This window comes from Saccopteryx bilineata, chromosome 1 (genome assembly GCF_036850765.1).
Source record: "Saccopteryx bilineata isolate mSacBil1 chromosome 1, mSacBil1_pri_phased_curated, whole genome shotgun sequence".
NCBI classification, from domain to species: domain Eukaryota; kingdom Metazoa; phylum Chordata; class Mammalia; order Chiroptera; family Emballonuridae; genus Saccopteryx; species Saccopteryx bilineata.
This window is the reverse complement of record NC_089490.1, coordinates 284,751,502-284,759,538: the sequence shown is the minus strand read 5'-3', so window position 1 is coordinate 284,759,538 and position 8,037 is coordinate 284,751,502. Positions and strand designations below refer to the sequence as shown.

The 8,037-nt window shown below is 40.7% G+C and overlaps 2 pseudogenes; both read right to left on the bottom strand.

The window, feature by feature from the left end:
* Nucleotides 1–790: 790 nt before the first annotated feature.
* Nucleotides 791–1,516, bottom strand: LOC136320422 (large ribosomal subunit protein uL30-like; annotated as a pseudogene).
* A 4,238-nt stretch (nt 1,517–5,754) lies between these two features.
* On the bottom strand, nt 5,755–6,646 carry LOC136319514 (large ribosomal subunit protein eL6 pseudogene; annotated as a pseudogene).
* Between the last annotated feature and the right edge of the window lie 1,391 nt (nt 6,647–8,037).

The window sequence follows — 8,037 nt, the reverse complement described above, 5'->3', positions numbered from 1 at the left end:
TGGCTCAGTGGTAGAGCATCGGCCTGGCGTGCAGAGGTCCCGGGTTCGATTACTGGCCAGGGCACACAGGAGAAGCGCCCATCTGCTTCTCCACCCCTCCCCCTCTCCTTCCTCTCTGTCTCTCTCTTCCCCTCCCGCAGCCAAGGCTCCACTGGAGCAAAGATGGCCCAGGCGCTGGGGATGGCTCCTCGGCCTCTGACCCAGGCGCTAGAGTGGCTCTGGTCGCAACAGAGCGATGCCCCGGAGGGGCAGAGCACCCCCCCTGGTGGGCAGAGCGTCCCCCCTGGTGGGTGTGCCGGGTAGATCCTGCTCGGGCGCATGCGGGAGTCTGTCTGTGTCTCCCCATTTCCGGCTTCAGAAAAATACAGAAGAAAAAAAAAAGATTTTATTTATTCATTTTAGAGAAAGGGGGAGAAAGAGAGAGAAAGAGAGAGAGAGAAGGGGAGAGAAGGAGGGAGGCGCAGGAAGCATCAACTCCCATATGTGCCTTGACTGGGCAAGCCCAGGGTTTCGAACTGGCGACCTCAGCATTCCAAGTCGATGCTTTATCCACTGTGCCACCACAGGTCAGGCCTGGTTAATTAATTTTGAGAAATGCACCATACTAATGTAAGATGTTATGGATAGAGCAACTTGAGTACAGAGTAGATGTGAAGGCACAATACTATCTTCAAAAATTTTATGTAAATCTAAAATCACTTTAAAATGAAAAGGGTTTTTTTTTTCTCAATTTTCAAGCAGTCACTGTTTATTAACTGACCAGATTACAAAATTAACCATGATAGATACCTTAGCTCATCCTAGTAAGCCTGTTGATTTGGTCTTTCCTCTTACCAGACTCTCCACCTTCTCCAAAATGGAAGATCCTTTTCTTCATTCTTCTGCCTAGAGAAGATAATTTGAAGGACTACAGGAAGTCATTTGCTTCTTTGAAGCATTTTCCAATAATACAGATCTCAGGAATCAGATCCTCCATGCAGAGGATGTCACATTTACCAAGTGATCAAACAATCAATGTATTCAGGGCAATTTGTCTTGTTGATTTTGCCATAACCACACCTATAGAGCAATTCACTTACTCACTTCAGGTTTGGGCACTATATGGTCCCACAATCCTCAGCATGTTAACTGAAGCCTGTTGAGCTTAACAAGGGTGCCATTGAAGATTGGGCACAGGCAAAGAAGTTGCAGCACCTTTTGGGCCTTTGAGCTCACACCACCGATGCCTCTGATCATGACGACAGATGCCAATTTGGGTTCCACAGGTACATAGAAGTTGCCAGCTTTTCTTGACCTCCTAGCCATTTGAATCTCAGTTCTGTACATCTGCCTATATTCCTGTGACAGTGCTTTCTTTTGCATAGATAAGCTTCCTCCTTGCCTTTCAAAGCATCTTTTGGGCAAACTTTTTTCTCGGGCACTTGATTTCAGCTCTGTAACATTCACTCGCTTTTTTAAGGGTTTTTGTCACAGCAGGGACCTTCTTCTTCTCTTCTGAGCCTTCCATGATTCCAGCCAGAAAAGAAGTTTTTTTTTTTTAATCCTAAAAGGTAGTACAAAAGGAGACCATTTAATAATATATATATTTAATATTATAAACTTTAATGCACTGAATTAGACAAAAGGGAAGATCTATTGTTGATTGTCTTACCCAACGCTAAGATATAATTCAACATTTCCAGTGAAATTAAATATAAGGTTTGTATTTTAGAATATATAAGAAAATTCTATAATATATTTAGACTTTGATAGGAAGATTTTTTACATTTAAAAAATTATGTTTCACCTGACCTGTGGTGGCACAGTAGATAAAGCTTCGACCTGGAACATGGGGGTCACTATTTCGAAACCCCTGGCTTCCCTGGTAAAGACACATATGGGAGTTGATGCTTCCTGCTCCTCCCCACCTTCTCTCTCTCTCTCATTCTCTCTCTCTCTCCTAAAATGAATAAAGTCTTTAAAAATCTATTTTAGAAAATTATGTTTCTTTTTTTTATCTAGATTGTTAAGACTCTTTTGCAGAGAAAGTATTGTAACAAGAGCCTAGGAGAATATAAGACAACACTGAACCCTCTAAGTTAGGTGAGATGCATTAGACAAAGCTCAGGGCTTGAATTCTAGTTTGTATGATTTTGGCCAAAACACTAAACACCTCCAGGCTTTAAGTTTCTCCATCTAAATAATGAGAGTGTCTTAAGCAATCCCAAATGTCTCTTAACCTTCTGATTACTTATCATTTCATCAAGTACAATGTAGAGAACCAACAAATACCTTGACCTAGTGTACAAAGGATTTAGGTTAGAAAGAGAAAAATGATCTGCAAAAGTAAGAGTTCATTGGCTTTAATGAGCAATTTTTAAGCATCTTCAGTAATAATGTAGACACTTTATGAATTATTATCCAAATGTTTTATCAGAAACAGAGAGGATAAGCTGATTGCTTACATTGTTTAGTACCTAAAAGCCCAAAAAGGAAAGAGCAGAATTTTACAAGCTTTCTAAAGAATACCAAAAGCTTTAATTCTCCACCAACATTTGGTTAGTCTAAAAACACTTAGCATTTTTCAGAGTGTCCTTGGTCTTCAATGAAAAGAGAGGTGTGATATAATGTCTAGCCCCATTTTGATGTTCGACTCATGACAACTTTTAAACTCCTGATTTCCCAACCCTTGTCTCTTCTGTTCTATGACCAGGCCAGCTGATAGGAAAGTCCAAGTGGCCTCCTCTGACACTAGTGGGAAATTCAAATCACACAAGCTCTAGGACGCATGTGGAAAGCTTCACCTCTGGCACCTCTCAGTCATAGCAAAAGCCAAGCTGATCTCCTTTTCTTGCTCTCTCAAAACCTGTTTGGACCTGTTTGGGAGCCTGCCTTGCTCTCCCCAGAAAGCCTCAATATGTGAGTCAGAAAACTTGTCATACCCTCTTGGTGCCTGTGTGCTCTCATCTGTCTTGACATCCAAACCAAATTTTGGGTGGGAGTCATCATGCCTCCACAGGATGACCACAAGAGAGGGAGACATTGCTGTCTTTGGTTTTCACAAAATAAACAAGAGAAGTTCATTTGCCAAGCGATTTTCACTTAAAATACTGTGCCTTCCCACAATTCATGCTGACAGGTCTGTGCCTGGAGGTAAAGCAAGATAGTTAAGTCATGTCTTTTAGAAAGAAGGGACCCATCTGCTTTGAACATCCATTTGGGGGTTGGCATATGTTTAGTTCATTAGAACCAGGATAAGATGGTAAATCTATTTCTACCTGTTAATAAACAAGCATAAGAAAGTTTGAGGTGTAATAATATAGGCGAGGTTCAAGGCAACCCATCAGTCTTGACCAAAAACATTTCCAGGGGCCTCATCATTTGACAGAAACTCTGACAAAGAAAGGATTGGACTAGGCTTTAACCCTCAGGATTTTTAAAATAGCGAAGAGCACAGCCGCGTGTTAAATCATCAGAGAGTATACATTATTTAGCAACTCCTTTTATAACTGTTTGCACTACAGGTGCAATAGGAGAATGTTAATTTTATCTGCCAGGACATTTCCATTTTTGTGTCATAGGATTCTTCCTTAAAAAGCCTAACTTGAAAGCCCCAGTTAAGATGTTTTCTGTTGAGGCCACACTGGGGCAAAATACTTTTATTTTTGTCCACCATGAGTAGGGTACTTTGTGGTGTTAAGCAGAGAATTTTCTCATTAATATTTCTAAGCTCTGTAATGCTTCCATTTTCAGCTGAATTAAAAATAAAAGACATCATAATAGGCCCAAACGAGTATTTTTATCAGGGCAAGAGTAGTAAGTGACTGGTCTGGCTCCACAGGGATTATCGTGTTACATTCATAGAAAACCACCAACGCAACGCAGGCGACATTCAAGTTTGCTGGTAAAAGTAATATATAGTTGTCTTGGGCTGAGGTCAGACTAATCTGGGTAAGAAAGAAAAATGCTCTAAAAAAATAAAATAAAGAATGAAAAGGAAGACAATATTCTCCTTGTTGGCTTGTTCCTCAAACTGGGGCTGGTCCAATACGCACAACCCGCTGCTTCCTGCTCACATATTCCGGGGGTGGGGGGGAGAATCAATTCGCTCTTTGTCAATATTAAGAAATTGTGGAGGCATTAAAAAGGGAAACACTGAATAGATCTAATGTAGTTGGAGACAAAGGATTTAAGTGATTTGCACAGAGGGGACAAGAGGAAAGCTGGTCAGCATCTGGGTCAACCAGTCTCCCATTGGAGGGAGTCAAAGACATGAGGTTTCTTGAATTGGAGACTTGGGGTCAAACAGGAGTCCACTCAACAACTCAGAGGTTACTTGTGTTTCTACTACTGTTAATGTTTTATGGTACCAACCAAATGCAACGAGCTGATTTCACTTAGGACTAAATTTAAAAGAAAGTTTTACAAAAAACTAAAATGCAATCAATGCTTCTTAAATATTTTATTTTTAATTTGCCTGTGTGTGTTTACTCATTCAGCCTACAGTGGTGAGAATATATTTTACTTTTGCCTTTGAGGAAACACAAGCTCTGTATACATCAATGCCAAGGTGCACATCTATTTTAGGTCCAAAGTACAAAATTGTTTTAATGATGGCTTAACCTCAAGCCAATTTTGACTGTTAAAGATTTCATTCCATACCAGAGAATAAAACTGAGAGGATTTTTTTAAGTGAACGACCAAAGCATTATTTTGCTAATGCAATAAGCCTCAACTGTAAATCATGCCACGAAGTAAGTAGGTCACTGAAAACTAAAATGATATCAGATGGAGTCTAGGATTTCAGTTCAGCAAGATTATCTTTTTTGTAATTGTTGTATATTTAAAAAAAGCCCTATTTTTACAAAAAGCGTGGGTGGGGGAAGTTAGAGTGTTTCTAAAGCCATGTTACAAGCAGAAAATTCTTCTTCTTGGGCCAAGTATTTATAATAACCCATAAGTTCACCTTCCTACTTTAGTAGAATGGTATGCCAGATAGAATTTCATTGACTTCATAGGCTGTGGGTCCTGTGGTGCCAAGGGGCTGCTGTCAATGTGGCTTTTTAATCAGGCTCTCGTCTTGCCTTTCCTGGACCAACTATGCCACACCGGGCAAGCAAATACTAAATGAGGGGAAATTACATTTACAAAATTCCAGCTAAAAAAAGAGTGATAGAATGATAATAGGACCACTTTGCAACCCCAGTGAATGAGTGGACCTAGCCATAAATGGGCCACGAACATCATAAAAAGAGAGACAGCGAGACAGTATGTGCCTTGCTGGGTGGAAACGCACCACACAGTCCATGAAGGAGTCTTTGCCCACCCCAGCCCCCCAAAAACTGAACCTGAATCTGAATAAGCCTTTAAATCTAAGCAGATACTTATAGAAAATATAAAGAAGAGAGAAAAATGTTATATGATACCATGAAGGTGCAATCAGCAAAATCCATCTATAAAAGACTCTACAAGATCACCCAATTTTTCAGCAAATAAATTACAAGGAATAAAAGGGGAGATAGAGAGAGATGGAAAGGGAACCTACACAGTTAAAGGGACAACTAAGAGACGTACACCTATTACCAGACATGCCTTCCTTTTTATCTTGATCATACAAACCAACTAAAAAATAATATGACACATATGATCTATTAACAATCAACCAAATAGTTTATTAAAGTGATCATGGTTATTTCTTTTAGGGGTAATAGTAATATTTTGGTTATAAGAGAGAAAGTGAATCTTTTTTTTTTTTCTTTTTAACAGATCACTTATTTAATGAGGTTCTTCATAAGAAATTTGGAACACCATTTTGTGAAGATAAAGCGCATTCGTGAGAGCGAACACAGAGCAGAGGGAGCCCTGGAGCTGAGGGACAGCTTTGATTTTTGGCAGAATTTATTGAGTTCACAGTTTTCTGATCAACCTTGCATTGCTCTGTAATCTCCTGTTTCTCTTTCTCCTTCGAAGATCTCACCCTCCTGGTGTCCGGGCTTGCGCAGCTTCTTCTTGAAGTAGGCATCCAAGAGGTGTTTGGGGATTTTCTCAACGCTGGTATCGATTTTGGCAGAGGTGGTGATGACAAATTTCTGTTGTATTCTATGCAGAGGAACTCGGTTAAGGCACAGAGGTTTAGTCTCAAGTACCAAGCCACGGCTCAGCTGCGGGGAGAACCACCCACTTGCCTCTGTGGTACCCAGTGAGGATGATCAGCATGGTCCCGGGGGTGATGCTGGCCCACAGTTTTGTCACATGCTGACTGAAGGGGTTCTTGCCATGGCACAACAGCTTTCAAGGGGCATCCTTCAGCAGGATAACATCTAGGCATTTTGCAAAGTTTAACCACTCGCGTATCACCCTTCGTGTCGCTATCAACTGGTTTTATGACAGTAGCAAGAACTTTCTCCTTTATTTCTTTTCAATCCTGGATTTAGGGACTGAATACTTCTTTTTGTACATGGATTTTTAGGAATTCACAGCCGACTATGAATATCTGCCAATGCCTCTGAGTAGGTAGGATAGGGTTTCAGCTGCAGTGGGGCTTCCCCTTCTTAGGTGTCTTGGCCTTGAGGTTACCTTTTCTAAACTTATCACCAGCATTGGCCGTCCTGACTTCAGGGTTTTTTTCTCCTTCATATCTGACTTCTCAGTTTTTTTCACCCGCCATCTTGCAAGATGAGAAAAAAAGCAAGAAAGTGAATCTTTTAGAGACATAGACTGAAACAAAGATTTATTTTAAAAATCAATTCTTATTTAACAAATTTGTATTTTTCTTAATTTAATTTAATTTTTTAGTGAGAGAGAGACTGACAGACAGGGACAAACAGACAGGAAGGGAGAGAGATGAGAAACATCAACTCATAGTTGCGGCACCTTAGTTGTTCATTGACTACTTTCGCATATGTGCCCTGACTGAAGGGCTCTAGCTGAGTCAGTGACCCGTTGCTCAAACCAGTGACCTTGGACTCAGGGCAGCAACCATGGGGTCATGTCTATGATCCCACTCACAAGCCGGCAACCCCAAGCTTAAGACGATGAACCCATGCTCAAGACAGTGAGCTTGGGGTTTCAAACCTGGGTCCTCAGCATCTCAGGCCGACACCCCATTCACTGTGCCTCCACCTGGTCAAGCAAAAAACTTGTATTTTCTAGAATTCCTCTTGGAATACTCTCTTTCTGTTGCTTCCCATCTTCTCCCCAGCCCTGACATTCCCTGCATTATACCTCATACTTATCTCTATCTTTATACCTACATATTGCACAATAATTTCTTTATGTCTCTACATAGACTGACACCATAATAAATCGTGCCATAATTGACTTGGTATTCCCAATGCCTGGCATATGGTAAATCAAGAAATAAGTAAGTTAAGGAATGTGTTATTAAAACCAGTATTTTATTTTTAGTTACGGTATCCATGTGTATGGCAACCATGGAGGTTCCCCCCCCCCCGTTTGTTCATTTTTATTGTAATTGACAAACAAAATAGTAACATACTTAATGTGCACAACATGATGCTGTGATGTGGCCGTGGAGTTTTGAACTCTTTGATGCCAGTGCTAACGGGGCTGTGATTTCCAGGCCACACCGGTTTCACCCTCCCTGTTGTAATCAGGTCTTCTTCCAAAGAGGCAATGATTAATGGTAATAACAGCTAATGTTAACAGCCCAATTTTTACACACCAGGCACTGTTCTGAACAGTTTACATGTTTCAAACCATATTTTCACAGCAACCTATGACATAAGAACTATTACAATCTTCCTCTGTTTAGAAACAAAAAACCCAAGGCACAGAGACATGGGCAAACACCCAAGGTCTCATCTTCCACGGGGCAGAGCCAGGATTCATGCCCAGGAACTCTGGCTCCAGAATGTCCTTGCTTGACCACACTCCACAACATCCTTACTAACCTAGTACATGGACTTCACAAAAAACAGCAATTCTTGGCCATGCAGTTCCAAGCACCTGATTCATAAATTATCATTTCATCCCAGCCAGAAAACACTCAGGAATAAATGCAACCTTAGGAAGATAAAATAATTGGTATATTTGTAT